Genomic DNA, 17197 nt, shown 5'->3' on the forward strand with positions numbered 1-17197 from the left:
AATACTAGTTCGTGTCACCTCGGCAGGAAAAGGTGGATCATATCCCTAGGCAATGACTATCCTTGCAAGGGCCTGACAAAGATCCAACAAAGAAAAAGCTAACTATTGATGGAATACGCACGGAGAGATCAAGGAAGACTGCGCTTGTACATCACGCCTCAAGTCCCCAAGGTGTAATGCAATCGTGCTTGACGAAACACTCGGAAATCAAGTGCAAAACATCGCATCACATCGTTACTAGATTCATGCGCTACGGTCTTGTGCATGAGCGGACGGACCCTAATTAAGAACACAGCGACTTGTTCGACCAAAGTTCAACCAACTTCGCCATCACTGCAGGCTGCTTCGACTGACATATTACTATCGCTTCATCGTCGATGGCTTCGCCGACCGATAATTTTCTCCACTCAAGCTTATTCTAGTTATTCTATTTAGTGTACTAATCGATTTATTTCCCAAACGTGTGTGATGCATGTACTCGCCACGCCCCTCACGGACTCGACACGTTCGCGAAATCGCCATCGCGCACTCGCAGTCATGGACTCGCCATCGCGAACACTCCACACGCGGGGACTCGCCGTCGCGAACTTGCCATCGCGGACTCGACAAGTTCACGGAATTGCCATCGCGCACTCACCGTCGCGAACTCTTCACGCACGGGGACTCGCCGTCGCGAAATCGCCATCGTGGACTCGATACGTTCGCTGAATCGCCATCGCGCACTCGCCATCGCGAACTCGCCGTCGCGGACACGCCACGCTCGGGGGCTCGCCGTCGCGAACTCGCCATGCTCGGGGACCCGCCAACGCGTACTCGCCATCATGGACTCGCCACGCGCGGGGATTCGCCGTCGCGGACTCGCTCATCGCAGACTCGCCATCGCGGACTCGCTTGCTATATCGACTACTTCTGGCTAAACGCCGCAAGGCTTTGCCGCGTCGGTCCACTTCGTTGCGTTGACTACGTCTGCCACATCGACTGCTTTCAGTTAAACGCCGCACCCGAAAAAGCTATATGTTTCTCTTCTAAGAGTCTATTATTATTTACTTTCGTCGCACCCGACACTCAGGGGCTGCGCCATGCAAACTCACCTTATATATCATCGACTCTGAGCGTCTGACACCTCACATGCGAAAGCTCGAGTAGCTGACAACCCCCGTCGAATCCTTGAAAACTCCGACCCAATTGCAGCCCAACTGACAGGTTGGCAAGGCACAGACACCTCGGGTGTCAGGCTAACGAAAAGGTTTAGCATACGGTGGCCACGCGATGGGTCTTATCACCGCCAACAGTATTATAAGCTGTAAAGACAATATTTCTTAAGTAACAAATATTTCACATCTCCTCACATTGTTTGCAGTTTACAAGACGAGTCGAGTATTTTCTCGAGTGCTTCACCAAGCCCGAGTCGAGTACTTACTTGAGTTCTTCAAAAACTCGGGATGAATGTTTCCTCGGGCGCTTTAAAAGCTTGAGTCGAGTACTTCCTTGAGTGCTACAACAACTCGAGTCTATGCGCGGTTGCAAGCACCCACCCATAGACTCGGGGGCTACTCCCATTGGGAGCGCTGGTCGCGCACCCGACATAAATATTGAAGAACCCGATAATTTCGGCCAAACAAGATGAATGAATCAAGGTTTGTAGACTCAACCCGAGTCTGCGACTTGAGTGGAGCCTACTCCCATCAGGAGCACGTGGATGCAAAGGCATTCGAGTACATCGTACCGTCGCCCGTAGCATCGGATACGCTAAAATACTTCGGCATATCCTCCAACAGGAGTCGACAACGTCATCGAGTTCCTCCTTGAGTGGTACAACTTGAGTCTACGCGCGGCTGCAAGCACCCGCCCATAGACTCGGGGGCTACTCCCATCGGGAATGCTAGCCGGGCACCCGATAGAAAGACAATTGGCGCAACTTGTCGACTATGACTGTGCTAAACATGATCAACGACGTTGACCTGATGTATTTCTGGGTCAATGGCCTCACTTTGTATGGTTGTCGATTCCGACGATGATCATGACTTTGAGTCTGTACGCAAGTCTTCGACTTCTCTAGACACTCGGGAGGCTACTGTCATGGGCATACCCTTTCGGGTACCCATTATTGCCATACCTGGCTCAGCCCATTATGGAGGTGGACCAGCAAAAGGACTCAACAAGCTGGACCCGCGTGTAATATCAACTTGGAGTACAAGAAGGAGGACTCTCAGAAGGCCCAAGAATGCAACTCCAATGCGTAGTCGACTAGGACTCTTGTAAACCCTAGCCTGGTTGCATATATAAAGCCAGGCAGGGGCACCCCTTAGAGATAATGTGATATGAAAGATAGATCGCAACATAGACAAGATAGACACAACTCAGCCCACAGGCGGCTCCCTATAACACAACTATTATTATATACTGGATTGCTAGCAGGACGTAGCGATCCTCCACCGTGGGGACGTGAACCTGGGTACGTCATGTGCCTACTCTCGCTCCCGGAATCTCCAGCGTCGCCTTCTCCCCAAAACCCTAACTCCATATCCATGGGCATTGTCGAGTTCACCCCTCGTCACTCGGTGTTACTCAAAAATACATAGGTAACGTTGGAGCTCCTTAGGGGGTCCCATACTAATTTTTCTTAGAAGAATCGAATGGCATCCCCTAGGGAGTTTCGTACTCTTGTATTTTACCATGAGGGTTTCCTGCCATCAAATTTGCACCTCTCTTGGCAACGATGGAGGCTATGGGGAAAAGAGCAGGAAAAACATATGCGGGGAAAAGGGTGCTGGAAAAAAGAGCAAGGAATTATTTGGTGGGATAAAAGAGCGGTAAATATATGGGCGGGAAATTATTGGCGAGAAAAATGAGCGAGAAATATAAGGCAGGGAAAAAAGGAGAGAAGAAAGAGCGGGAAATTTTTGGCAGGAAAAAAGAGCGGGAACTATAAGGCGGGAAAAAAAGGCAGGAATAAAGAGCGGGAAATTTAAGGTAGGAAAATAAAATAAAGTGACACAATGTGAAAAGCTCACTATCGAGTCCGCCAGAGGGAATCCTACAAAAAACTTGGGGTACAAATTAGTTTTCCATGTACCTATGGCATAACCTAACACAAATGAACAGAAAAGTCCCGTAGTCAACCCTCTTTCGAAGCCGGTCAAATGGGTAGACCGCACAGGGCCAACGGATCACGGTTTCGCCAAAAGGGGTGGTTCAGGGCAGACTGGAGGGAATCATGCGAAAAACTTGGGGTAAAATTTGATTTTCCATATACCTATGACATAACCTAACACAAACGAACATAAAGGTCCTGCGGTTATTCCCACTTCGAAGCTGGTCAAAGGGATAGACTGCACGGGGCCAAGAGATCAGGGTTTCGGCAAAACGGGTGCTTCGCGGCAGACCGAAGGGAATCCTGTAGAACTGACATTGTACCTCCCATAAAATAACATGTTGTCCACCTAAAAATGATTTTTGTAAAAAATCAGGAACAAGCGAAAGATGATGCGTAGTTCAAATTTGGCACGCTTCCTACTAAATCGGCAGGAAACCATACAAAATATGTGAAATTCCTTGAAAGCTTTCAAGATCAGCAGGTATGTGAACTATCGTATAAAAGTGGTCTAATATTTTAGTAGATAGGGTTTGTACAAGTTCGGAATGCGCCTTTTGTAGCTGCTTCACAAAAAACCTAGTTTTGGAACTCAAAAAATGAAAAATGGACTTTTTGTGAAAAGAAAATGAAAACTCTGTTTGACAACATTGTGTGTCGTTCAAAGAGAGACACGCATGTCCACAATGTGGGATCATTTTGACAAACTACGCCACGGTTAAGATCATGACCTAGCTCATTTGCCTTGAAAGCCATGCATCTTCGTACGTGGTAGCTCATTTTTGTAAAGTTTTTTTTTAGAATGACAGCCATATTCCAGGTTTGTTACTTTTCCTCACAACTAGGTCTCATAAAATGATGCTGCGCAAAGGTTTTCCATTTTCTGAATTAGTTATGCTCAAATTGGGCCTCATACAAAACGACATTTCGCCTGAACGGGCTCTTCAGAGCACACCGGAGGGAATCCCGTGAAACTGACATCGTATCTCCCATAAAATAACACATTGTGCACCTAAAAATGGTTTTGCAAAAAATAGGAACAAGAGAAAGATGACGCGTAGTTCAAATTTGTCCCGCTTCCTACTAAATCGGGAAGAAACTGTACAAAATATGAGAAATTTCTAGATAGCTTTCAAGATCAGCAGGTATGTGAATTATTGTACAAAAGTGGTCTAGTATTTTAGGAGATAGGGTTTGCACAAGTCCGGAATACGCATTTTGTAGCTTCTTCACAAAAAAACCAGATTTAGCACTCAGAAAATAAAAAATGGATTTTTCGTGAAAAGAAAATGAAAACTCTCTTTGTCAACATTGTTTGCCATTCCAAGGTACACACATGTGCACAATATGGGCTCGTTCCAACAAACTATGCCATGGTTAAGGTCATGACCTAGTTCATTTGCCTTGAAAGCCATGCATCTTCGTACGTGGTAGCTCATTTCTATGAAGGGTTTTTCAGAATGATTGTCGTATTCCAAGTTTGTTATTTTTCCTCGCAATTAGGTCACCTAAAATGACGTTGTCGGAAGGTTTTCCATTTTACTATTTTTTTGAATTAATTGTGCTCAAATTGGGCCTCACATGAAATGAAGTTTCGCGAAACTCCCACTTCGGGTCCACAGGAGGGAATCTTGTGATAACTTGGGCTCCAACAAAGAGAAAATTCTATTGGTCAAACGTCGTTCGAAGCCGGTCAAAGGGGTAGATGACCGGGGTCCCACGGGTTAGGGTTTCGCCCCAACGGTGTTTCGGAGCATCGGAATCCCTCTAAATCTTGCATGTCCCCCTAATATATGTATTTAAGTGTGGTGCGAATTGTCTAACCCTAGATCCCGCATTGTCTAACCCTAAATCCCGCGTGGTCTAACCCTAGATCTATTTGTGTCCATGGGCCCAGTTATAAAAGATTATATAAAAAAACCTATTAAATAGTACATAAAAATACCATAGAAATATTACATATACAAGCCGTTAAGTAAGCAAAAAATGATTTTTTTTAAAAAAGTAGTTTGCCGAGTGTCTGACATTTGACACTAGGCAAAGCGGGGAGTAGGTGAACCAAACCAGCCCACCCCGCGGGTCCCTACGCTAATTCCCCAATCCGCCCCTCCCACGTGCGCCTTGATCTACCGCCGCCGTATGCGCCGATGCCTCCCTTCCGCGCCGCCCGCTCCCCTCCTCGCCGCCCGCTCCCTCTGCACCGCTGCCACGCGCCTTCCCTACCCCAGCCTCCCCTGCACCGGTCACCACCGACACCGCCGCTACGAGCCACCGCCTGAGCTCCTCCTGCAGCCCGCCGCTACAAGCCGCTGCCCGAGCTCCTCCTGCAGCCCGCTGACCCCCGAGGCCGAGCTCCTCCTCCAACCCGAGCCTTAGCTCCTCCTCCAGCTAGCCCGAGGTGAGCTCCTCCTCATTTTTTAATTTTTTTGGTGTTTGGTTGTATCTAATTAATCTAGTTAGTTACTTATCTAGTTAGTTAGCAAGTTAGTTAATATAGTTAGTTAGTTAATTGAACTAATGAATTCTTAATGTAGCAAGTTGGTTAATGTAGTTAGTCAGTTAATTGAACTAATTAATCAAGTTAACGTAGTTAGTTAGTTAGTTAATCTTGATAATGTAGTTAGTTAGTTAATCTTGTTAATTGAACTAATTTCTATGTGATGAATTTTGCAGACCATAGGCGTGACCAGCCCTCCAGCCCCGTCCCCGGCCGATCAATCACGCTTTTATGGTAAAAATCTTTCACCTCTCTTGTAATGTGCCTAGGGTTTATTTTTGTCTAGTTCACCAAGTATGTCGCGTAACCTAGGCGTCTCCCATTTGGAAGGGTTACGTGTATAAATATGCAAGCCTTTACATATTGATAATCACAACTCTTCCGGATTGTCCTTGTTTTTTGGACAGCCGTTGGAAGTGTAGATTGGGTACGTTTTCCATGCTCTACTCCGTTCCGAGACAGGATTTCGGTAGTGCATCCCCGTTGTTTTCCGGATGCACATTCACTCGGCTTTTTGCCGAGACGTGTATCTAGAGAACAGTGGGGAGGTATGGCCAAAATTCTGTCTCGGATCGGGGTAGATCATGGAAAATGTATCCAATCTGCACATCCTCGGGTGGGATTAGGAAATTATTTATCTATTAGAGAGATAGGTGGATGCATGACATAAAACCTGTATTTGTTGAAATTAGTCAAACTAATACCGGATGAAACCAATTGTTAAATTGAAAGCATTATATGTCTGTTTTGGTAATTATTAGAGGATGGAAAATTGTTAGTCGATGTACACGGGCTGGCCCAGTTAGGGGACCATGACCGAGTAATGGAACGAAAAGATCGAGCAGTTCTTGAACAGGGCATTTGATATAGAAAAGAGACCTAATGGAAGTTGGTGCCCCTACAACAAATGCCGTAACCAAGTTCGAATATCGAAGGACGATATGGGTCGACACTGGTGTTGAACGGGTTCACACCATTCTACCACACTTGGAATTTCCATGGTGAAAAAAAATCAAAACGTGCGAGAAAGAAGGCGGTGCAGAGCATACACAGTCCGCCCACATGATAATTTTATGCCGGGATTGATGACTGCTTAGATGACTTCCGTAATGTACATGCACCTGAAAATCCAACTGTAGAGGAGGATACACATGAGGAGCCAGAGCAAAGCACAAAGAAGTTCTATGAAACTTTGTCTGCGGCGCAGAAACTCCATCACCCATATACAGAGGTTACTCAACTGGATGCCATCGCACGCCTAATGGCTTTCAAGAGCGACAGGAACTTGTGCAGAGATTGATTCAATAATCATCTGACCATCGTTGATAGCCTTCTACCGCAAGGGCACCTTTTGATGAAGAACATGCACTTAAGATGCCATATGAGAAGATTCACCGTTGTCCAAAGGGATGCAATGTTATATAGGAAAGAAAATGCAGAAGGAATGTGCCGTGTCAAGTGCAAATCCACTAGGTATTTCGAGGTCGACGCTAGTGATGTTCAAAAGAGGAAAGTACTGTGTCAAGTGCTCACTACTTAGTTTCGCAAACATTCATAAGTTTGTGTCTAACTCTACCTCTCTTCTCATTGGCATAGACAATTCCCTCAGAAATATTGGAAGAACAGAAGGGCTCATACCTTCGACGAATCTACGGCCCTTATTAAAAAGGGTGGTGGTTATGGTTTCATTAGCTGGTTCTCGGCTTTGGTACTTTTGTATCTAACTTTGCTTCTAGTGTGACATTTCAAGTAAATCTTACTTGCAACTAATAAAACAAACTTCTCATATTAAACTTGTACAAAAAAGGACAATGCGATGAGACCCAAGTTGAGACCAATTGCCAATGGCTTTAGCTATTCCGTCAAGACATTCAATGCTTATGACGTGAATGGATATCGCTTCCATACCCATGATTACACGCAGAGTCGGCCCAACCGGAAGACAATAAATAGCGGGCTCTTATGTGAAGGCACATATGGACTTCATTACTATGGAAGAGTCGAGCATTTATAGGAAATGGATTACGTTTTTAGCTCAGGGCTAAACCCTATTGTATTCAAATGCGATTTGTTCAACCCACATCGGGTGAAATGGAAACCTAACATTGGGTGGGTCAAAGTTGAATGAAGCTTTGCTTATGCGGGAGATGATGTCTATATTTTGGTTACCCATGCCTTTCAAGTATTTTATATCCCATACCCGTGCAAAAGCCCAAAAAAATGTCTACCAGGTTGGGATGTTGTGATCATGATACTGATGCGTATTAGGCTGCCTTTGCCAGATAGTGAAGATTACCGCCGTCTTGACCCCTCGACATATGACGACCAGTTTTATCAAGAAGAAGGGCTCCTAAGGGAATTCACTATCAACTTGCCGAATGATGAGGACATGGGTGTACACAATGAAGAACACGAAGCTGAGGGCATGGAGGAAGACAATCCGCAAGACAAAGTTGAGGAGGTTCAGAACCAACAAGACTAGACATTACTTGAGCGGCTCCACCAAGACCTTGACGCCAATGATCCGGACGGTCCACCTCCTAGTTATATGGATGATTGGTGGGACCAGCCTGATAGTGAGGAAAAAACATTGGTTCCAATAGTTGTTCCCAATGATTTCGACTCAGGCTACTGAACTTTCTAGCAACTCTATGTAATAGTGATTGCAAAATTACCTTATTTATCATACTTCGACCATAAGGAGGCAACTGTCACTGCAGGTTAGTTCTCCTAGTCTTGTGCTTCTCGTGCTTCTAGATTTCTCATATACATCATGCTTCTCATATACTCCCTCCGTCCCAAAATGTAAGGCGTCTAAGGGTTGGCCAAAGTAAAACATTACTAACTTTGACTAAATATTTAGAAAAAAATATTTACATCTACAATATCGAATAGACATATTAAGAAAATTTACTTTATGGTGAATCTATTGATACTGATTTAGTATTGTAAATATTCATATTTTTGTGTATAAACTTGGTCAAATTTAAAAAAATGTTGACTTTTGACTAATGCTTAGGTGCCTTACATTTTGGGATGGAGGGAGTACATCATTTGGAAATCTAAACTTTACTATATTTAGCCTTTCAACTTGTAAATATTTGAACTTTTCAATAGAGGAATGTTTGTTATTGTAAATATCATGAATGTGCTTTGGAACTTGTAGGATTGCATCAAGGACGTCGATCTTTGCCGTTGTGGACTACATGTGTTCGTGGACTTGTGAACATCATGTTTGATGGATTTATGAACTTGAACTCATGTTTACTCATGTACTTGATGGATATACTTGTGAACTTTGCTCTATGCACTTGTTGGTTGACGGATGTGTGATGTACTTGATGGCCATGCACTTGCTATGTACTTGTTTGTTTCCGGATATATGGGAAACTAGGAACTGGGAATATATATGTGCTTTGTATTGATTTGTAGGGATTTTGGAAAAACAGGTAGAAAATCGAAAAAGGGGTCTTTGCCAAGAGTTACACTCGCCAAACCCTCTTTGCCGGCAAAGGTGCCATCTGGCACTCACATGTGCAATCAAGCATTTAGGTGAACCAAATGGGCACGCCGGCAAAGGTGTTTACCGTGTGTTTTTCATTTGGCACGGGGAAAAGATTTGAGGTTTGCCATGCGGTTGTTTATTTGGCACACGGCAAAGATTTGAGGTTTTCCGAGTGTAGGGAAAATACACTTTGCAAAGATCCGTGTTGGTTGCCATGCAGAGCCAAAATACACACGGCAAAGACTTTGGGTTTGCAGTGTGTCACCAAAATACACATGGCAAACCACCGTGACACGTGTCATTTCTGTTAGGGACGTCTCCCCGTCAAGTCGCTTTTTTTCAGACAGAGGCAAAAAACACCCAGCAAAGGGTTTGCTGAGTTCCGAAACAAATACCCTTGGCAAACAAGCTTTGCCAATGGGATTTTTGCCGAGTACCTTTTAACGAGTGTATAAACTCGGGAAACCCTTTGCCGACTATATTCGAGTCTTTGCCGAGTATTTTGTATACTTAGGAAAGATGGATTCTCCGGTAGTGGATGCTGACCGACGGTGGCAGTGATGCATCCGTGCCCGTCCTTCCTCTGCCCTGGCAATCGCCCCTCCCGAACGCTCAATCTAGCCCCTCATCTAGTTTACATCGTGGCGGTGGTGCTCTTGCAATCCTGATGTACGCCGACGGAGGCAGATCAAGCCCGATGGTGCAACTGCCTAGATCTGGACGTGAAGTGGCCATTCGACTTGAGACATCAAGCATGGCCTCCTGTGATCCAATTTGCCAACATCACCAGGTGATCACTACAATGTGACTACCAGGAGGGCAACACTTTGACTCTGAAGGATATGGATGCTACTATCACTTGGCGTGCCATTTCTATCAGTTGGCGCCAAGTACTTGTTCTCCATTATCCCTAGATGCGCGTATACCAAAGGATCCAGTGCTCTGTCACTAAGCGGTGCCATTTTTATCACTTGGCTACACCCTCCAACACCGCACACACCTAACACACATCATAACCCTTTCAAATAATAACATGTATCTATAAATATCCCAACATAACGGTAAATGCATAACATATATCATCTCATAACCCAATATCCACCATAGGAATTACATCTATAAACCCGTAATCATGTTGGGCAGGTCATACGGACTAATACCATTGCAATACACGGAGAGGATCGATCAAGTTACCACCAAAACCCCATAGTCCAGGCGGTGTACTACTCCCCCCTCATGGTGGAGAGCGATGTGGAGGCATTGGTGAAAGAGCAAAGGTGGCCGGATGCGATTTCGGCTGCGGTTCCCCCTCCAATCTTCCTCTAGCGGCAGACTGCGGACTCTCTGTTTCGTGGTTTCGTATCTCCGTCTCCGCCCATCGCAAAATAAATAACATGAGCTATTTATAGATGGTTTTTAGGCCAAGACGGAGAGGCACGTGAAAGGTTGAGGTCGATCGAACGGTCGAGGAAGGAGATCACCCCCATGGTGCGGCAGGAGGTTTGGGCCACGCCATGGTGGGCCTCTCGGCCTTCCCTCGGCCATTTTCTCCTGTCCTTTTGGCGCAGTCCGTCTTCAACTTCCATTGTAAAAATTCCAGGTACTTTTGAGTTCGGGAAGGTCCCTGAAAGTAAAAAATACACAAAATAGGGTTTTCCTGTTCTGCGGAGTTATAACCAAAATAAAGGGGATCTTTTGGAAAATCCTCGAAATCATTATAATTCAAGGAAATAACTATAGATATGATGTAAATATGATGGAATATAACACAATAAACTACAAAGTTCATGGATACATCTTATATGTATCAACATCCACAAGCTTAACCTATGCTCGTCCTTGAGCATAAAGGTGATAAATAAACATGGACTTTGTAGTTTGTTGTCAATAGATACAAAGTTCAATATGACCATTGCTACTCAAAAAATAATAAATCATTCTAAAGTAAATAACAACAATAAATTATCATATAAAGTAAATAGATAACATAAACTTCAAGAATGTAAAAAAATAGATAAATCATGCACTACATTATTCTTTCAAAGTACCATGGACAATGATGCAAACTATTGTGCAAGTGAGAGATGTAAATGTGTGAAACATATACAAGCTTGTGCAAAAAGGAATTGTTCCTAGCATTGGTCTTAGAACAGATTTTTAAAACACATTTGTATTTTGACTCAGAAAGTAGTAGAAAGGCCCTTTCACAGAGGGAAGCAGGGATTAAACATATGCTAGAGCTTTGATGATTAAAAATAGAAATAAAATAATTTTAAGAGGTGTAGCTCGTGTCAATGGTTTATCGCAAGTATGGAGTTCCATTGCCCCTATCATTAGCATCTTTATTTGGCTCCTTTTGGTTCTTTCTAAATATCCTGAACCTTATATGTTGGGTAGATAATTAAAGTAATTTTGAGGTTGACATTGAGATTGGAGTGTCTCATACTCTCTGAATTGACTAGCCAGTACAAGAACAGCATGATATCAATATCATCTCGTTGTTAGATCAAATGAAACTTCCTCACATGTCAGCATGGATTTAGTTAACAAGTCAATCCAATTTCACTCTCAATCCTACAAAAATATTCATACTCCAACCTGTAATGTAAAGCATTTTCAGTCACTCTGTATCACTTTGAGTACCTTTGCAGTTGCACTTGCATATTCATTTTTATTTTATTTTACCACCCTTAGTTGGAGTGTTTGTGCCCTCATATTTTATACATAATTTTATTCTAACCTACAAGGGTGACTGTGCCTTTGAAGTTCGTTGTCGCCCCACAACTTACTTCCCCATGAGGGATGAGCATACACAAATTATAAGATTTTGAAAGTTTAAAGATAGCATACATAAAATTTCCTTGGAATGGCGGTGAAATGCCATATATAGGTATGTATGGTCGACAGGGATATGATAATAACTTGGTTCAAAGGGATGGATGCACAAGCACTATATCATGCATAGTATGTGAAAGGCTAGCAAAAGGGAGAAAGTTGACCACTAAGAAAAAGAATGCAACAATGTCCATAATATAGCTCATTTCCTATAGTGCAGGATAAACTCTAATTATACATTAATGAGGTAAATGAAATCTAATACTAAATATGACACTTACAAACTACCATCTACTCAACAATAAAACATTACATAAAGAGTGGAAGCAATCATACTTTCTACCTTTTAACTATTTATCCTTTTCCCTTTCTTTTGGGTGCATCCTATTTCATTTTATTATTATACTTGATCATATCTCTTATTTATATAGTAACTACCATGGTGGTATTAAATTTAAATTCTAAATAAAAGATGCTCCAAATTCATATGAATTTTTATGGTGCTCAAAAAACAAAGTTTGAAGGGTTGTAGACCGAGGTATTGCCGATGTAGAGGGGGATGCGGGGGCATCCACAAGCTTATGATGTTGAACATTCTTGAATATGTTCATACTTGGTGTAGCTGTTTGGTGTTCCTTCATTCCCTGTAAAAAAAACTTCACCACAAAAACTCTCTTGTTCTTTTTCTACGGTTTGACATTAGTGGCAAAAGACAATATCCTTGCTGCAATCAAAGCTCGAAAATAAATGGGCACCTAATTTTCTGAAAGGCTACTTGAGTGACTAACATTCGCATAATATGCAAATAATCATAAAGAATCAAGTTGAAACTCTAATAGGCCATTTTTGCAACCCTAGACAGAATCTGTCACAAAAAACAACAGCAGGAAAACGTAATTTTTAAGGCCACCTAATTACGTCAGAAATATCTTAAAACATTCACGCATGCAGAGAACAAAGATATGTTCATTCAGTAAATTTTTCAAGATTTTCCGAGCTTCCAGGATTTCTCAAGATTTTTTTACACTAAACAGCCACATGCAGAAACTTGCAGCTCATACATCTGTGAACTTCTAGTAATATCCAAACAGATAAAACTTCACACTTTATTTAAAAACTACAAAGTCCAAAAAAAGTAAACGTATCTAATAAATACCAGGGTTCCATGGTGTGCTCAAGTCAACCAAAATATTAATCAAACGGTAGCATAGTGGAAAGCAACATAAACCATGGGGCAAGAAACATCGAAGTCTAACTTTCTTCCTATGCATTGTCATTTTATTTATGAATAAATCACATAAAATAGAAGAAAGCCAATACATATCAATAGTATGTGCTTGCAATTTATAATTATTGGGAATACAAAGAGGGCTCTCAACACCTACTCTTTCATAGTAGTTGCAAGCATTCGAAGCAAACTCAACAATGTAACCACTAGAATGGTGCAACCTTGTCAATTTTGGAACATAGAGAGGATAATTAGAATTATCATAACAATCATTATGATGCTTTCCTCTCTCAAAGTAGTTGCAAGTATTACTTTCAATCTTAATATCATGGTTGCAATAGGGGTTTTCATATGCATAAGATAGTTGCAAACCACATAAGTATTTCTCAACATAAGCATATTTCTCCTCTATGGTGTACGTGGTTAGGAGAATTCAAGAATAAAATAGGACTCTCATGAATGAGAGCATCATTTCGAGCAACAAGTATATTATCATTATCTCTATCCTCACATGAATTTACAATAATCGTTGTACATGAAGGATCATTAAGCAAAACAGGACCGTCATCTAGACCATTGTCATGGTGTATATCTACATAGCATTCCTTGTTGTCATCAATCATTTTACTAGTAGGAATATCACTAGTAAGCATATGTAATGGAGCATTATGAGATTCATCAACATAGCATATGAAAATTACCATCATCTTTGGATGGTGAAGGTGGAGGCACTAGTGGAAAACAGGCCTTTTGATCCGGGTGGTTAGGGCCTTTTGTCGCGGGCGGCCAGCCGCGACAAGCAAGGCGCGATAAAAGGGTGGCCTTTTATCCCGGGTCACTTACGACCCGCGACATAAGGTCCACCACGTGGCAGCCGCGGGGCGCGCAGGGCACAGGCCCTTTTGTCGCGGGCGGTATTACCACCCGCGACAAAAGGCCCTCTACATGGCGCGCGCACAACGCTTCTGCTTTAGGGTTTGAGGGGTGCAGCACCCCACCCCCCCGCCACCGACCGCCTGTTATTTCATTTTTTTCGTCCGAAAATAAAAGTTGCATATATTTGTACGCTACTAGAAGTTGTACACATTCATTCATTATATATATATATAGATCGATCAAACAAATATTGGAAGCAGAAGTCGATTCCCCTTACACATATTCGTAGGTTCCCTACATATATACATGGAGCTCACGATCGACAAACGGTACTAACGACCGTCTATTTGGAGGTAGAACAACTATCTGGACTAAACAAGCCTTTGTTGTTTATGACTTCTCTAACCAAAAGTCCCGCCAGTTCCTCCGCGATTCCTAGTGCGTGTTCCTTTGGTTGGAGTCTGTCCCGCATGAAGTCGACCTATATACGAAAATGAGATGAGTATGACTATATCAGTCTTGATAACGAAATATTGATGATAATAAATAAAGTTGTGAATGTTATTGCTTACGTCGAATTTATTTCTGTTCTGCTTCTCAGTGGTTAACATGCGAATGGACTCGCAAACGTAGTATCCACATAGATTCGTCCCTTGTGGCTGCTGGGGGCACGGTACAGGATTAAATGTTAGCTTCTTTGCAAAGGTAATCTCCTTATGAACATTCTTCAAAGCTTGCCAAGCCCTGCCATGCAAAAGAATGATTGAATGAGTGGATAATTAATTGATATCTCACGAAAGATAAAGCGCGGCGATGAAGGAAATTACACTTGGAGCAACTCGCAAGTCCCGGAACCCGTCCAGGCCTCTACTCGATGGGTCTTTTACTTCAACTATTCCCTTATCAGGTTGAATGTCTAGTAGAATCCAAGTGGAAGCTGCACATGTTATGCATATACGTCAGGAATTACACTTAACATCGAGTAAGAAAAATTGAATGTGCATATATAAAAGATCATTAAGACTCTCACTCGTAGTTGTAAGGAAACAATATTGAATCACAGAAATATTGCTGCCCCAAAAACCTTAGTAGGTTTCCCCCCGTTTCTTCGCGTTTATGCTTCACCATTTCAACATGTATTTTATCTGGGTCAACAAACCCAACATTGATAATATTATTACTTTTGCACTCACTGATCTTCAGTCTGCAAAAGAGAACCCATAAGATATAATGAGTATATATATGCAATGAAAACGAACATGAACTGAATGAAAATGAACTTATATGTAGTTAACAACTTACAAGCAATAGCAACTCATGAGAGATTTTTCGAGGGCTTCTAGATTGAATAACTGCCAGAGTTCATTCATCTCAATATGGATCTCCTCCTTTCGGTAGTAATATTCCCATGGTATACTCGCCACGATGTACATTTTTTTCTCCTTGCATGCATCAAGGTACCACTGATGCAAATTCCGCATATGTGTTGGCAGTTTATGCAGCTGCTCTCTGCTGACCAAGTCGGCCCCGTAGACAAATTTAGGAGCTATATCAGCAGTGGGTATGTCAGCATCTGCTGCAGACAGCAATTCCTCCACGGTAACTGAACAAGCAGCCGCTAGCCTTGCAGCTTCTTCCATATCGATACCACCATGATGTTCCTGGTACAGCTTGGGAACATTAAGCACTTTGAGTGCTGGGATCGATTGTTTGGGCTGAGCACCGAGGAGGGGAACTTCCTTTCTCTTTTTGCCTTTTGTCGTTTGCTTGGCCTTGAGGGGTGCACTTGTTGAACTTGACCTTTTCTCATCTGCACTTCTAGCTGATGATTTGCTCGTGCCAGCAATGTCCTTCTCCTTATCCTTTTCATCCTTCTTTTGGTCAATTACCTTTGCAAGAGTGCGTGTATAGTCATCCTTCTTCTCGTGTAACTCATACTGCGATGGTGTGTTCAGAAAACTAGTAGCATATTCTATTTGCTTCTCTGTGTATGGCTCTGGCGCTGGAGGTTTTGGCTTATGGAAATGATCATAGTTGTGTTTCGCAACAGCGGCCGCATTTTCCTCGACAGTAAGATCCCAAGGACGGGGGGGAGGAACCTTTGGTACTTTTGGGAGGGGCGACCTCTTGGGGATAGGACTCTTGAAACGCTTCCGGCTGGGTGCATTCCGAGTCTTAGTGGGCGGAGGCGGCGGCGCTGGAGATGGAGATGGACTACCGATGTCGTGGTCGACGTCGTACCCACGGGGTGATGGTGGCGACATGTGATCAGTAGGAGGAGGTGATGGTGGCCTGCGATCACCTGGAGGAGGTGATGGTGACCTGCTGGGACGACCGGTACTAGGTGCTACCCAGCCTGGCAGCCTGATGTTCTTCTTTTCCCGAGAGAATGATTTCTCCCGGCACCTCTCACGAGTGTAAGCCCCCATCACCTCCAGGGATATGGAGCTCCAATGTCTCCCACTGCGGGACAACTGAATCCTCCCGACACGAGCATAGCCAGCTGGAATCGGATTGCCATGCCATGTTGCCGGCTCACCTTCGAGTCCAAATGCCGGTAAGACATAGCCGACCGCCACCTTAACAGAAACCTTCCTGAACACCTCATGGAGATCACAAGGTGTTGTCTCCTTGATTCCATCCAAGGGGTCGCCAGGACCGGCATCTATCATCATCCGTGTAGGAGGGGCCTCCGAGTCGGCCACGCTGCTATCTCGTTGCTGAGATATTTCAGCGGTATTATCTGGCGGGCGTTGTCCTTTTAGTTCATTTATCTCCCGCTGCTGCTGCTGAAGCTCCCGCTGCTGCTGGTCAAGTCGGCGTTGGAACTCGGCCATCCGGTCATTCTGCACCTCCAGCTGGCGTTGTTTAGCTCTCGCTCGGCTTCTATAAGTCTCCGCGTCGGCCGGAAACCCAAGCGACCACGGAACACTAGGGCCGAAGCCTCTTGTTCGTCCTCCCTTCTCAGGATTACCGAGGACAAGCGTCAGCAAGTCTTTCTCTCTATCGGGAGCAAACTTTAGTTTTCCCGCCTTTATATCTGTCGTCACTTCAATCCATTTTTGCCTGGGTACCCTAACCCTGGTGTCACTTTCAACAATGTTCCCTGTCTTCATGTCATACTCACAGCCATGCGCGAGGAACCAATTTCGAGCCCTTATG

The sequence above is a fragment of the Lolium perenne genome, chromosome 7 (assembly GCF_019359855.2).
Source record: "Lolium perenne isolate Kyuss_39 chromosome 7, Kyuss_2.0, whole genome shotgun sequence".
In the NCBI taxonomy this organism is placed as follows: domain Eukaryota; kingdom Viridiplantae; phylum Streptophyta; class Magnoliopsida; order Poales; family Poaceae; genus Lolium; species Lolium perenne.